The sequence below is a fragment of the Triturus cristatus genome, chromosome 3_2, assembly GCF_964204655.1.
Source record: "Triturus cristatus chromosome 3_2, aTriCri1.1, whole genome shotgun sequence".
Lineage (NCBI taxonomy): Eukaryota > Metazoa > Chordata > Amphibia > Caudata > Salamandridae > Triturus > Triturus cristatus.
In genome coordinates this window covers 701,708,678-701,724,816 of record NC_140584.1, presented here as the reverse complement: position 1 = coordinate 701,724,816, position 16,139 = coordinate 701,708,678, and the positions used below count along the sequence as shown (strand labels likewise).

General features: G+C 47.2%; 1 long non-coding RNA gene across 2 annotated transcripts in view; it reads left to right on the top strand.

Moving 5' to 3' along the window:
• Positions 1 to 16,139, top strand: part of LOC146857998 (uncharacterized) — a 224,876-nt gene that overhangs the window by 123,148 nt on the left and 85,589 nt on the right. The window contains exons 2-4 of one of the 2 annotated variants that reach the window (XR_014979974.1): positions 3,244 to 3,339; positions 4,608 to 4,649; positions 15,070 to 15,210. This is a non-coding gene — a long non-coding RNA (uncharacterized LOC146857998). The remainder of the gene's footprint in view (positions 1 to 3,243; positions 3,340 to 4,607; positions 4,650 to 15,069; positions 15,211 to 16,139) is intronic. The other variant, XR_014979975.1, reaches the window with a different exon arrangement.

Sequence of the window (16,139 nt, the reverse complement as noted above, 5' to 3'; positions counted from 1 at the left end):
GCTTACAGTGACTTTCACTGCATAATGCATGACACATTCAGCCTGGCAAATCCTTGGTGGCTTTTTTTCCTGTTGTCCTGAGGTGTTTCAGTGGTCCCCCCGGTGTGACAGGTGACTGTACCCACACATGTGTATGAGTTGAGTGGACCTGTGGTGAGAGTGTCCACATGATGTGTACGGCCTCATGGACATTGATGTATGTGAATGTTCCTTGTCATGTGGGTGAGTGTCTATGTGAAGTGTTGCACCACAGCTGCATGGTGGAGGCAACAGATCTACCCATCTGATGTGACAAGTAAGCCGTGCTTTGTGTCTGACTTGCAGAGCTAGCACGACACCTGTGACTCCCCACTGACAAATGGCACATGTGCAGAGTGAGGGTTGTATCCGCTGTTGTCAATGACAGGCGAGTGATCTGTGCCTGGGTGTGTCTGTCTGGTCTGCGTCAGTGGAGTGGGACATGTGACTGCTTGGCACGTGCTGGCCATCAGCCTGCTGTTCCATGTGCTGCACAGTGTGTGGCATGATCAGTGAGTGTGTTGCACCCCTCATGCCACCTGTTGACTTTCAATGCCATGTAGTGCATTGGCGCTTGCACACAGGGCTATTTATTGTTGTGAATGAGACAATTCATGTCAGCATCCTATGCCCTGTTCAACATTTCAAAGATGTTCTAATGTGTCTCTGGGACATGGAGCAGGTGTATTGATGTAGTGTCACTTTGTCCTCCTGACAGGTAACTGCCTACGAGAAAGGGGTGATCTGGAACAATGTCATCAGGGACGTGAGATCTGCGGGGAGCGTAGTCGGCAGCTGCCCCTGGTGCGCAAGAGGTGGCAGGACATCCGGTGCTGGACCCGGCGTATCGCCTGGGTCCAGCTGGGGATCAACAGTCCTCGCCCCCACGCCTGACCCCCCACATGAGAGGTGTCCTGGCGGTGGTCTTCCTTGACCTCGATAGGCAGTTACAGGAGAGACGGCAGCAAGGAGGGGGTAGGTACATGGCTTTTGGTCATGTCATGTGTCGCCTGCTTTTGAAAGTGCTCTTTCGCATGAATACACTCCCAGAGTTGATATGTGCAGTGCTTTTTCTGTTCCCCATTGTCACCTGGGGCTCTTTTTCATCCCTTCCCCTCCTTGACATGTGTCCCCTGGTCTGTGTGTAATCACATTTGCACATGGTCATCTAGGGTGCCAGTGAATCTAAGTGCACATAGCTTTCTGCATCATGTTGGAGGGTGGTCTGTGACTTGTGTTGGTACCTTGCCTGTGCAATGACCTGTTCACTATGTTGGGGGTCCATATTTGTTGTCACTGATGATGATTCTCAACATAGGAGTGTGAGATTTCAACTGAACCCCCTTGCAGCATGCATTACCAATGTAGTGGCCTCAGACATGATGTGCATGAGTGGAAGATATGCATAGTGCCATGACGGTTGAACATGGTAGAGTCAGCTCATTCCAGGACCACGGAGCAGTGTGCCCACTAAAGTCCCCTGAGACACCCTGGCCTCCTAATCATGTGTGTCATCCAACACTGTGCACATTCACTGTGGGTTCAGCATAGGTCTGCCTCTGTGGCATTGTTACCTGGCCTAGTTTGTATTTTTTCAAATGTGTGCTACATGTGTCACTGGACAGGGATACACCATTTTGCTTGTGAATACTCACACTGGGCAGTGCCTGTGTGGCTATTCACAACAATCTGTTGATGTTTGTTTGTCACAGATATGTGTTGCCAGCCCCACGAGGTGATGTTGTGTCAATGAAGCAAGTTTTAATGCACAGTTATTGTAACCCTGAATAAGAGGTGTCACTTCTTGATCTGTATCAGTCACATTGACACAGGTATGGAGGGGGTGTGCGGGAGGGGCATACATGTGCAACCCTGATTTTTCATTGCCAGGTCTGACTTGTGTGTGAGAATTGGCTGTACAGAAAATCAACGTGCAGTGCCCCTGTGATGGTGGCCAGTGCTTAATGCTCGTGCTTTGCAGCCTGTGTCAGTTTTTTACAAACATGTATCGTGCTCATACATTTTTGGCATCTGTGTGTGGTTCAGATGCAACGCAGTTTTGACTTTGTGTGCTGACATCTGTGTGTACATTCTGGCTTGCCATGAGGGTGTCCCCACAGTACAGCTAGGCTTTTTTTCAAACCAATTGCAGGCCCATTAGATTATGCATTGTCCTGGGTGTGGACATGTGTGCCACTCCAGATGGCAGGCAGTAGGTCATATGTGTAGCCAACTGTGTAATCAGGTGACGGATAGCCATGTGACAAATGACATAATTCAAGTTGTCACTATAAATAAATTGTACCTTGGCACTCACAGCACTTGTCAACAGTTCTTCATGTTTTAAATGTGGTAATTTGATGATTTGTGGTAAGAACAATGATGTGCCTGCATGAAAGATATCTCCCAAGGAAGTGCACACCAAACGGCATTTCCACTTTCATTGAACACACTGGCACCTTTTCAAAGAGCCCACTGTTAGAATAAATTGGTGTTGCAGATTCTCCATATACATGTCCCCACTGTGGTCTGGATTTTGTGAGACTCCTTTGTTGTTGGTGATACGAATTAACGAGTGTCAAGACATCAAGACCTCCGTGGGCACATGTATATGTACTTTCTGCAACAACATTTATTTCTAACTGTGGCTTCTTAGAAAAGGTGTCAGCTTCTTCAATGACAGGGTAAATGTACTTTTGTGTGCACTGCCTTGTGCAACATATTTCATCCAGGCACATGAGTGTTCTTTTCACGAGATGGCGAATTTCACCATTCAAAACATGTCGATTGTGTAAAGTATTGTGAGTCCCAAGGTAACCACATTTTTTTGTTTTGTGTTCCAAAGTACTTACAGGTCTCTGAGTGTGGTGACACCTTGAGTATTGAGGTGTGTTAGTTTACCTTGGGTGCACCACTACTTTTTCTTTCAGGGTAAACAAGAGGTGGCATGACTTCATTGTATTGCTGTGCTTACCGGTTCACAGACACTAGCTTCTCAGTGTATTTCTCATTCAAGTTGTGGCCTGGTGTGTTCTTTTTTTCATGGTGTCCAAGTGGCATAGTGGGTCTACCAACTGGGCAGTACAGGGCATACATATGTGCGGAGTAATGTAGCTGTTACTCATGATGCATTGCCGGATATGCACTGTGAGCAATTGTTTTGTGCTCATGTGTCAGATGTATATAGGTGACTGATGCATTTTGGTTTCTTCTCCTTGCCCACAGCATCATCAACCGAAAACAAGGGAGACACCTGCATGGACCTGGAGGAGGGACCCAGAGACAGTGCCGCCAGTGCTGTGGAGTCAGCAGGAGCCAGTGGTATGGAGGGCGAGGGGAGTCAGTTGGAGGACCTGTCTGGAGGCGAGAGCAGCTACGACGCAGACGGGTCCGAGGCTGAACTCCCTGAGGAGGCGGAGGCTGCAACACCAACTGGCAGCATCCCCACATCTGCCCCCGCCTCCTCCATTCCCATCTCCGCACTCCCAGTTGCTCCCGTCCCTCCTGTCCGTGCAGTGTCCCACCGTGTCTCCTTCGTGCCAGGCACCGCACCCCCTGCCCCTGTCACCCCTGCTGCCCTCAGTGAAGAGTCTGTGGACATACTGCGGGAGTTGCAGGTTGGGCAGGCATCGATGCTGAATGTCCTCCATGACCACACTAGACTGCTCCCATAGGTGGTGTCGTTCATGGAGGGCATGTCAGCAACGATGTCTGACCAACGCAGGATTCTGCGGTCCATGGACTCTTCACTGACGGCAGCAGTTACTGCCCTGCAGCACTCCGTCCCCCCCTACCCCGGACTCATCCACACTGCCCTCTCCCATGCCTGCCCAATGCACACCCAGACAGTCACGGGCACGCACCCCAACAGACACATCCAGCACACCCACAAGTAAGGCACAGCGCACACATCCTGGCACGCACACTCAGGGGGATGTAGGCACACCCACAGGATCTGGGGGAAGACGACAGACACGCAGCCACAGTCATAGTCCGCAGTCCTCACAATCCAGTTCCTCCAAAACCACTCCCCTTAGCTCCCCTGCCAAACTGTCACCCAAGGACAGCTACATGGCTGGTCTGGCTCTCAGCCCCACTGTGACACCACCCCACAAGCGTGTGAGGAAGTCCCCGGGCATGGGAGTTGAGTCCCCCCATATCAACCCCCTCCCCAAAGAGCGCTGCACCCCATCCCTCGGCCACCACACCCTCCGTTGGCCCTGGGGTATCTTCCGGTGCAGGGGTTAGGATGGAGGCCCTAGCTGAAGTGTACAGCGCCGTGTTCACCTCCACCTTTGGCGCTGCCCCACCCCCTGTGGTGGAGACGTCCACCCCTGCACCCACCACACCTACCCAACCCCCTCCTGTCCCTGCGGTGCCTGGGCCTGCCACTGATGATGCCCCCCCCGGTCGACAAACCTTGAGGTTCGTTTGTGCAGGCAAGGTAGGGGTGGACGCGGTCCTCTAGGTCCACCCTTGGACTCGAGAAATGGACTGGCCATTGGCCTTTGTACATAGTCTTATTCATTTATTATTTTTCTGTGCTGAATAAAGCCTTTTCTTTTCCTTTCAACACTATTGCATTTCAGGTGCTTGATGTTGGTGATGAGGCTCATGAAGTTGGTGTTCTGGTAATGTGTTAGGGTTCTGAGATATGTTTTTGTATGATGGTCATGAGGTGGACCATGGTATCTGTGTGCCATCACAATGTCTGTGCAAATAATCATTGGTAGTGTGTGTTCATTTCCTTTGAGACATTGTCCCAAGGAGTGCTCCTTCCTCTGTGGCACCTGACATCGTCCCTGCAAACAGTTGCACAATTGTTGTGCTGACCTGTGTCCACATTTCCTTTGTGGGTGAGGGATCCCTTCAACAATGGCCATGCCTGCTCACTGATGTCTCCTGCTGAATCGTCTGTGCCATCCTTGCTAGTCACTGTACTTGTGTTTTGGGTATGTAGGAATGGCATCAGGGACAAATTGTCCCTTTTCAGCACTATGCATGTGTGTAATCACGGCCTAACACACAAATGGTACGTGTTATGCAGTGTATTTGGGCACCTGACTCACAATTGTGGGCATTGTATCTAGTGGCATTGAACCCTATTCCTTCCATGAGAGACAACATCTTGGTGGCTGGACCAGCACCTGGACATTCCTATCAGTCCTGGGATGTGCGTGACAGTGTGTGTTCCCTTTGGCTATCTTAGTTTTGTATGCAGTTACATGACTATACAGTCTGTTGGCATGAAATCAGGGTATGTATTGTGCTGCATCCGCCATGGGTGGGTATGCATGTGTTATATGTCCACACACCCACATGTGGTGTGTCATGCAGTGTGTGAAAGACATCCATCCTCCTGGGAGTGGGACATTGCTGGGAGTCCTCTGCACCCACCCCTCATATCTCTGTCCACTGCAGGTAGTGATATGCACCCACCCCTCATATCTCTGTCCACTGCTGGGAGTCCTCTGCACCCACCCCTATAAGTCTGGACACTGCTGGTAGTGAAATGCACCCACCCCCATATGTCTGGACACTGCTGGGAGTCCTCTGCACCCACCCCTCATATCTCTGTCCACTGCTGGAAGTGATATGCACCCACCCCTCATATCTCTGTCCACTGCTGGGAGTCCTCTGCACCCACCCCCATATGTCTGGACACTGCTGGTAGTGATATGCACCCACCCCCATATGTCTGGACACTGCTGGGAGTCATATGCACCCACCCCTCATATCTCTGCCCACTGCTGAGAGTCATATGCACCCACCCCCATATGTCTGTCCACTGCTGGTAGTGATATGCACCCACCCCCATATCTCTGTCCAGCGCTGGTAGTGATATGCACCCACCCCCATATGTCTGGACACTGCTGGGAGTCATATGCACCCACCCCCATATGTCTGGACACTGCTGAGAGTCATATGCACCCACCTCCATATGTCTGGACACTGCTGGTAGTGATATGCACCCACCCCTCATATCTCTGTCCACTGCTGGCAGTGATATGCACCCACCCCCATATGTCTGGACACTGCTGGGAGTCCTCTGCACCCACCCCTCATATCTCTGTCCACTGCTGGTAGTGATATGCACCCACCCCTCATATCTCTGTCCACTGCTGGGAGTCCTCTGCACCCACCCCCATATGTCTGGACACTGCTGGTAGTGATATGCACCCACCCCCATATGTCTGGACACTGCTGGGAGTCATATGCACCCACCCCTCATATCTCTGTCCACTGCTGAGAGTCATATGCCCCCCCATATGTCTGTCCACTGCTGGTAGTGATATGCACCCACCCCCATATCTCTGTCCACCGCTGGTAGTGATATGCATCCACCCCCATATGTCTGGACACTGCTGGGAGTCATATGCACCCACCCCCATATGTCTGGACACTGCTGAGAGTCATATGCACCCACCTCCATATGTCTGGACACTGCTGGTAGTGATATGCACCCACCCCTCATATCTCTGTCCACTGCTGGTAGTGATATGCACCCACCCCCATATGTCTGGACACTGCTCTGCTGGGAGTCATATGCATCCACCCCTCATATCTCTGTCCACTGCTGGTAGTGATATGCACCCACCCCCATATGTCTGTCCACTGCTGGTAGTGATATGCACCCACCCCCATATCTCTGTCCACTGCTGGTAGTAATATGAATGCGCGGGTACGGTCCGTACCTGAGTTGTCATGGTGCCGTAGGGGTACATGTGGTATGCACCGTACCTACGCATTCATGCATGGGTATGGTCCGTACCACTGTTGTCATGGTGCCGTAGGGGTACATGTGGTACGCACCGTAGCCACGCATTCATGCGTGGGTACAGTCTGTACCACTGTTGTCATGGTGCCGTAGGGGTACGTGTGGTACGCACCGTACCCACGCATTCATGCGTGGGTACGGTCCGTACCACTGTTGTCATGGTGCCGTAGGGGTATGTGTGGTACGCACCGTACCCACGCATTCATGCGTGGGTACAGTCCGTACCACTGTTGTAATGGTGCCGTAGGGGTACGTGTGGTACGCACCGTACCCACCCATTCATGCATGGGTACGGTCCGTACCTGAGTTGTCATGGTGCCGTAGGGGTACGTGTGGTACGCACCGTACATGTCCACTTCTGTTGTTGCGGTACGCAGGTCTTGCTGGACAAGCCCCCCCAAGTGACCAGAGCCTGGTGGTAATGTATGGCCTCCATATTATAAGTTTGGGATTGTGTATGGGGTATGTTTCCTGCCCCTCACCCCCCCTGGCCCCAGGATGTTGTTCTCATCTTCTGCGGCGTGTGCGTCGTGTGCGGTATGACACGTACGATGGGGTTCATGGCGTGTACGTCACGTACCGGGGCTCCGTTGGTAGCGGTTCACGTCGAACTCTGCTTTTCTGGCTGTGTTTGACTCCCGTAAAAAAAGGGCCGTACGGAGTGACGTAGGGACGAATCGTACTTACTGGGCCGGAAACCGCTGCCTGAATACGTTCGGACGTCGCGTACAAGCTGTTCCGGATCAGAATCGTAGGTATTTTTTCCACGTACGTTCGTTTGTACGATTCGTACGGAAATAGGCTTTCTGTACGAATCGTACTTCCTAGGTTGTAGGGACAGTTTACCGGGTGCGAGTCGTATGGAGAAAACGCTCAGTACGACGATTCGTAGGGCCTTTTTACAGGATTGGAATCGACCCCAAAATGTTACACAAGGAAGGGTCCTCATGGGGGGCAGTTACACCATCGTAGTTTCTATTTAATCTCCCATTCAATAATATAATGAGCACCAAATCAATGTCCAAAGTTCAAATGTCCACAAAAATTAATACTATCTTCACTTTGTTTCCAGTCTGGACATGTGCCCAATAGAACTCCAGCACAAAATTGTAGCCAACACATGTTTCATCTAACTGTAAATCTACCATTGACTTCACTAGGGCTACAAAACAAATAATAACCAACCCTAGTTATATTCCATCATTATTCTAACCAATTTCAAATAACACCGCTGTGATTATGAGTTTATATATCCGTCAAAGAACTCACAAGACAATAAATACAACAACAAAAAACTAGAAAATAAACTTAAGAGTTACTGTGAAATGTTAGTCCTCAGTGCAAATATGTTGCAATCCCATAGTTCTTTCAAAGCCACCCTCATAGCAACAGTGTGAGCAGAAAGTAAATCAGAGGATTTGAGTAAAATTAAGAAATAATAATATTATATATTAAGGATGGAGGGGCAAATTTTCCTCATGCTGTGAGCATATCATGCTTCTAACAGCATTATCTTAACCTGATATCCAAAAGTCGTCCAGTCATTCAGTAATACTTTTGCCTAAATAACCTGTTCTACTCACACATATGTCTTTTAACATAAAAATCTCAAGTACAGCATCCAATATTTATTAATATTTCCTATGCAGGCAGAAACAAATTTGATCAGACCGTAATTGTTTCAGTGCCTCGTTCACCATTTGTGAGGTTACTGTTGTAATATCCACCCTTCTTACACAACAATATACATCCCATTTGTCAGTTTTATTCATCACTGCTTTATAGAATAAATCAATATTATTTGACAATTTGGAAATACATTTGGATTTTTGCCCAAGACCACTGCCTTCACTCAATTGGTACATTTGAATAGTGATTGGGTCATGTTCACACTCTGTAATAGATAACAGCATCGTCATGTCTCGAACATCCTGGATCGACAAATCCCCAACCAACTCTATCCTGCGTAGATTGTTTATTGGTCTTCGCGTTAGTGACAAAAAACGTTTCAAAATTAAGCTGTCTTACAAATTTGTAAATACAAATTCTAATATCAGAAATGTCTCAGTTCGATGTAAGGCAAAGACTCATGACCTTCTGTAATACAGACACCATGTCCTTTGTTAGTGTTCTAATAGATAAATTCACTATTTACACATGCATGGCCTGATCCCTGATCATTGTTTGTTTCTGCTCCAGGATCCCATTTGCATCCCTCTCTTCTCTTTTGGTGTCCCCCTTCCCTTTGTTCCCCTCTTCGTTTTTTCTGACTCGTTTCCTCGTCATATCCTTGTTTCCCATTCTGATCCTCAAAACATCTCTTAAAAAAGTGTTTTTGGTGGGCTGATTAGATGTCTCCTCCTCAGCATCTTCCTCTCCACCACTGGAGATATTGGTGCCTTACTGACTGTTACACCTGCGCTAAGGCTTTTGAACAAATCCTCTGCGATCCTATCTCAATCCTGTCTCGAACACATCCTATCTTTCAATTCTAAACCAAGTGGTCAAACATAATTTGCTGCACCCAAAATACAAACACATATAGAAGAGATGCAGCAGGGGGAATTCTGTGCACAATCGTGTCCCCCAGTATCTCTGATCATATAGTTTCAAACGGTGCTCCAAGGATAAGAAGCTGCCACTCTACACTTCAGAATGTAGACATTTGAAATTTGGACATTGATTTGGCGCTCTGGATATTATTGAATGTGATTATTATACCGGTCCCCCCGGTATAATACTGCCTGTCGGAAGGCTTAAACCGATCTTCTGACTTCAATCAAGGCAGGGAAGGGATGCGTGGAAATTAGGGCCAGGAGAATGACCTATAAAACCCTGACCACTAATGCCAAGAGCGAATGGGAACATCAAAAATGGGAGAAACTTACTATCTCCCTGGCATGCGGGGATTCGCGCAAATTTTGGCGTTGCGCGAACACAGGTTCTGAGGAGTTGGCCTCTGCAATAGAGCCCAATATCTCAGCTAAGACTTGGCAAGATCATTTTCAGTCCCTCTATAAGTTACCTGATGAGGCCAGAATAAACTCCACTCAGATGGCTAGTATTATTCCGAAGGGGTTGCCATTTACATTAAAGGAGGTTCGAACGGCTATTGCCGGACTGGCATCAGGCAAGGCGCCAGGTTTGGATGGCTTGCCTGGCGATTTATTTAAACAAGAACCGGATGTTTGGGCACCCTATTTTATGTTTCTATTTAATTCCATTCTGGGGGGCATGGAGTTGCCAGATACTTGGCTGGGCGAGTAGATTGTTCCAATTTTTATAAAGGGTTCGCCTCTGCTCCCAGCCAACTATAGACCTATTAGCCTCATCGATGTCCCCCAGAAGTTATTCGGCAGACTTATCCTCAATCGTTTACAAGACTGGATAGAGGAATGTGGAATCCTGAGTACATACCAAGCTGGTTTCAGACGAAGAATTTCTACCATTGACCAGATCTTCCGCTTAAATCTTATACATTGGAAGACTGTGCTAATCGAGGGCGGCAGCCTATACACGGTTTTCGTGGATCTGCGTGCCGCATTCGATTTAGTGCCTAGGGACAAACTGTGGGCTGTCCTATCGGACCTTGGTGCCCCAGCCGATATCCTATCAATTCTGAGAAGACTACACCAGGGAAACTTTGCCAGGGTCAGATGTGGAAGAGGAGGAACTCTCTTGGATGGTTTCCCCGTTGACAGGGGGGTTAGGCAGGGTTGTGTGCTTGCGCCGACTCTTTTCTGCCTCTTTGTCAACGGGGTGATTAACCATCTTAATGGGTTGAGTAATATCGATGCCCCCAGATTGGATGGCAGCAGGGTTCCCGCTATTTTGTTTGCGGATGATACCCTGCTACTCTCCAAATCCCCCATGGGTATACAGCGGGTCCTGGATGGATTTGCGGATTTTTGCGTGACACGTGGATTGGAGATTAATGCTTCTAAAACCAAGTATATGATCTTCAATCCACCTTCATCTACACGTGCAAATCCTGTTTTAGGGCCCTCCAGACTAGAGAGGGTTTATACATTCGAATATCTGGGAGTAACGATTAACCAGTCCATGACATGGGACTCACATCGAACCAAGGCTAACCTTAAATTGATTCAGTTGACTGGTGGCATATCAAGGATGACGCGAGGATTGACCTATAAGCCATTTTCTCCCCGCCTCCAAATTTACAGAATTCAGGCGAAAGGGGCAGTGTCCTATGGAGGCAAATTATGGGGGCACACCGCCACCCAGAAACTGCAGGTCACGGAGAATAACTTTTTGAGGCAACTGACAGGTCTTCCGTCTAGTACCCCCACTCCTCCCACTGAGACTTGATTTAGGTCTCAGACCCATTACAGAGGAGTTGGGTCTCAAACCTCTCATTAACTGGCGCAAATTATGGTGCGCGCCGGAAGTGTCAAATTACAGAGCTGAGCTCCAGGAGATCATGCGCCTTGCCAAACCTGCACAAATCCCTTGGCTTAGATACATGAGACAAATATGCGAGTCATTAGGAAGATCGGATCTGTGGTCTGAACCTGGAAATACATGTCCTAGAATCTCACGTAAATCCATCTCTAAGGTTTACTATGAGCATCATCTACGCGTTCTAATCAAGAGAGTACGGGAGAGGCCCCTATCGAAAAAAAAATTGGGGTTTAAAGACTCATACCAATTAGAGTTAGCATTTGACAATATAGTCCCTTCGCTAACAAGGAAGCTTTACATGCACCCTCCCCCTTAGAGCGCATACTGATCGTTGGACATACTCCCAGTTTACACCGCAATGTCCAGCTTGCGCCCATCCAAGTGAGACTGACTTGCATGTTATATTTTTTTGCCCAGTTTACCAAAGAGCAAGGAATTATTGGCTTGTCCCACTCCTTAAAAACCTGGGCTGTAGATGGCACTTTCCAGCATTCAGGATTTTTAAAAAAGATTTGTCGGCCATAACTGTATTTGCGGTTGCAAAATTTTTAACAGCCATGTGGTTCAGTCGCAATCATTGTATTAAGTCAATACCAGTTGAATGAATTTGTTTGTAAATTCTAGGCTACTTGTTTTATAATTGATTTGTTTTTATCTATGTGTGAATTTTTCTAATGTGTAATTCTTTTATGGTCCTAGTGACCGAAATAAAGATAAAGATGATTGGGAGGCAGTTTGTCTTCATTTTGAACACAAAGCCTTAACACAATGATCTAGATCCTTAACAAGGCACACCAGTGGCACCTCTCTGGCTACTTAGTCTTCATAGATGGTGCTGACAACTGAGCAGTGCCACAGTCATGCAGTCCACTTGTGGGGCACTAGGGCCACCACCAGGCACAAGTTAGGGTTACAACTCAGGCTCACAGCCCCAGGTGTCTCGGTAGCTATGATGAGGCTAAGTGGCAAGGATTGTGTTGTCCAGTCTGGCAGTAGTCCAATCAATTTGGCACCCTTGCTTCACGAGTCTCTGTCAGACGGACCATACGCAAGGGTCAATCATGACAGTCCCTTCCACAATCAGCTCCTCCTGCAGGCTTGGCACGTCCTTCCTCTTGCTCACAGTCAGGATGTCTTGGTACCCAGGACAGTCCTGTAATTCCTCCTTCAGATCGGACTCAAGGCGATGTTCCCTTGCCTCTGGGGAGTTGGCTGTCAATGCGACATCAACCCTTAGCTACTTAGTAGTTCCTGAATACTCTGAGGAGTAGCCCCAATTCAGTAGAAGTGGTCCCAAAAACAAACATAAATGGGTCCTTGGCTCCCATCTTTAAACCGGTTTTGCATTCGGAAGATGTGTATTCCAGGTTTTCTTTGGAAACGATTTGGGTCAGTTCCCCTTTCATGTATACTGACCAGGCCACTTTCCTGACCTATCCTTGAGATGTCATGATACTCTGCCCAGCAGCACATTCATCAGATGGAGTGGTCACCACAGAAGCACAAAGATGTGTGAGCAGGATGCACCCAGCTGTTTATGACCCTTCCTCAAAGAGATCAGGAAAAGAGACAAAATCAGTGTCTCTTCAAAGGATTCCTTTCCCTAACAACAGATACAACTGGCCTCATCCTACACCCCCTGCCACCTGATAATATAACAGCAAATGTGGTCTAAGAAATGTACACTCAAGTGTACCAAGAAGAACCCTGGCAGGTCTAAAGAAAGTCTGTCTCCTCCTTCCTCCCTATATTGTCTGGTATTCACCCCTCCCATCTAGGAGATGTCAGTAATACACATACGCTGACTAGGGAAACTAAGTTCTCCTCCATGCTGTGGGCTTCCAAAATGGAACCTGCAGGCCTGAATCACTCTTGTATGGCACACTATAAATCCTAGCACACATACACACCTATAACACAAGGGATGTTGGCATTGATGTATCCAAGTTCATCGTGAACATCAGAACTTTTAGCTGAAATGGCCTGTAAGTGCACATTCATGTGTCAAAGGTACAAAGCCTGTTACTATAATTCTCTAAGCATGGTATGCTGGCACCACTGCATTCCATGCATGAAACACACAACAGGGACAGTGGTCCTCCATCACTATAAGGGTGCACTTAGTGTGCCCCTCCAGTTTCGAGCAAGGCCCGGAACAAGTCATTGTCAAAGTCTGGGGCTTGGTTAACGCATGCACAGTGGATTAGTGTGAGGTATGACCAAAACATTTTTTTTAAACAGGATCACAGGTATATGCATTTTGGGCATGCACGGGTCAGGACTGTAAATCAGGCAGGGGACATTCCTACCACAACAATAAGTGATGTAATATGTACGGTCATAAGCAGTTTTTATGGGGTGAAAGTTATAGCTAACTAACTTAATAATATTTTGCGCATTTAGTGGTTTTGATATTTATTTACCATTAGTTATTGCCTCATTTTAACTCCCAACTATAACGTCACTCTAAACTTTGCCTTTTTTCTCTAGGCTTGTGCAGGTGGAGTTGTCAACTGCGCCCATGCCCATTCTTCCAAAGGTGTCCCTCTGCAAGCACCAAACCACTGCTGTGTGCAAACTGTATAGCGAGGGTTGCCCAGAGGGCCTGGCCAACCCCACTACGCATGCATACACTTGCCTACCAAAGTTTTTACTTTTCTAAAATTAGGGTGCTTTTAAGCAACTGAAAAGATGGGTTGGGTGAGTAAAGAGATGTGGAAAGGTGATGCTGTACTCATGCAGACATCACCCTCTTCAACTATATTTAGCCTCTTTAAAAATACAGTATGGCTGTGTTAAAGCTGAAATGAAGAAGTCTTTAAATAACGGAGTCAGTCATGGCGAATCTTCAGTATCATTTAATCAGCTCCTGCTTCAGCAGTGGAATCTCTGCGCATTCGCACAGAGTGTCGATTTAAGCTTTCAAATTACTCAGTTTTTTTACATTTGTAGTCACATAAGAAATGGTGAAAAACAATGATCGCAACAAAAAATTATAATAACTCTCAAGGTCCTTGAGAAATGCAGCTGTAGCAGAAAGATTTCAGACAGTTTCCATTTATCATTAACAACAGTTGATTGTTTTCCTTCCATTCACACAATGTCTGGTTAAACTCATCCAATGTAGTGTACTTGATTGAATGTCCATGTGGACTACGCTACATTGGTATGACTACGCGCAAAGTCAAAACAAGAATTGTGGAGCACCGTAGTACCGTCAGGTGCAAAAAATATGTGCAAACTAACGGACCATTACCTCCAAAAAGGACATACAACTAATGACATGTCCTGGACTGTAGTGGGACATATTGAGTGTCATAACACTAACAACAGCAAATCTTTGCTAAAAAAAAGAACAACCCACCTACAGGGGTTGAATGACAATATCCCCTGGCACAGTCTGAATTCTTGAGCCCTCAAATATACTAATAAATGAGGTTCTCACCAGGTCGTGATGAACACAGCTAACCTGGACCGTACGATGCCTGTTACCCACGCGCTGCTCTAATCCCATTTGACAAATCCTAATACATTCTAGAGAGCGTAGCATAGTCTCAGTAAAAAGTGACTAAACTTTTGTTTCAACAAATACCCATTTTCTGTGCGATTTGGGCATATATATCATTTATCCGGCTCCCAATATACAGGTGCACATAGCCCATCTATCGCAAACCAATTAAATAATCATAATCTGAAGCAATAATTTTTACCTTTAACTTTCATAACCCAATCTTTATTTTTCCTCAACTGAAGAAAATAGTACTACACATAGTGAGGTCTTTCCTCTATGTCTACCTACACAGTGAGGGCCTAATCTTTCCTCTATGTCTACCCATCTTCTCCCACTGCAGACGCTACTCACACATTTGAGGAAGTGGTTCCAGCTGGCACATGGTGGGGAGTATTTAAGCCTGAGCACACTGAGGGTGAACATCCATGGAGATCCGATGCATACCAAGTAGGTGCTAACGCGGGGACCAAGCTTCACCCAAGTAAGTAGGGACTGTAAGGACTTGCTGAGTCTCGAGGCCAAGGAAAATCCTCTATTTAATCTCTAGGCGACTTCACTCACCTTTTTGTATGTCTCCTCTTTAACTTAATAGAAGGCGTGTCTAAGCCGACCCTAATGCCGGACACTCATGAACCTTTGCTCTGATAATTTCAAGAGTAGGCATTTGTAATCTTTTAACTGTCTGCCACCAATTCGGCAGCATGGCGTGATTCCACTATTGGTATTATTTGCACATATAGCTTTTACTGCCGACCAACTACCACGTCATAGTCCGTACCGCGCCACTATTTTAGCATTATGGTTACTACACGGACACGACGGCATTTAAGCACATAAGATACATGTGCATTCTGGGGTGTTAATTCCCATTCATTATGTGTGTGTTTGTATTGTTTTATGTCCTTTCTTTTTACAGGTACAAAGCAGAGATGAAAGCACCCTCTCACCCATATTGCACCCTAGCGAGTGCAACACATAGCGGGTCACTTACACTCAATTCCTGACCCTGCCTTTTTAAATCACTTCACGAGCACTTCACACACTTATAGGTCCTGAAGAAAGCCAGCTCATTACCAAGGCCTGGCTGAAACATGTTGACCACACAGGATGTGGGAGACCATAGATAACTCCAAAACACATCCATTGCCTTGTTTTAACACTGCCAAGGGCCCGCTAAACAAATGACCTAGTATAGGAATTGGGACCCGAGGACAGTTTTTAATTCACACTCACACGCTATCACTGCACACTCATTTACCACGAAACCAGCGCCGCTGTAAACAGGCGTTGAAGCACACCCGGGACACATTCGGTGTCACCGTGTGGAGCTCGATGATGAAGCATGCCACCAACTAGGTTGGTGGGTGAGGGTTTTCAAAAGAAATAATATTTCTTTCTTCCGTACAAACA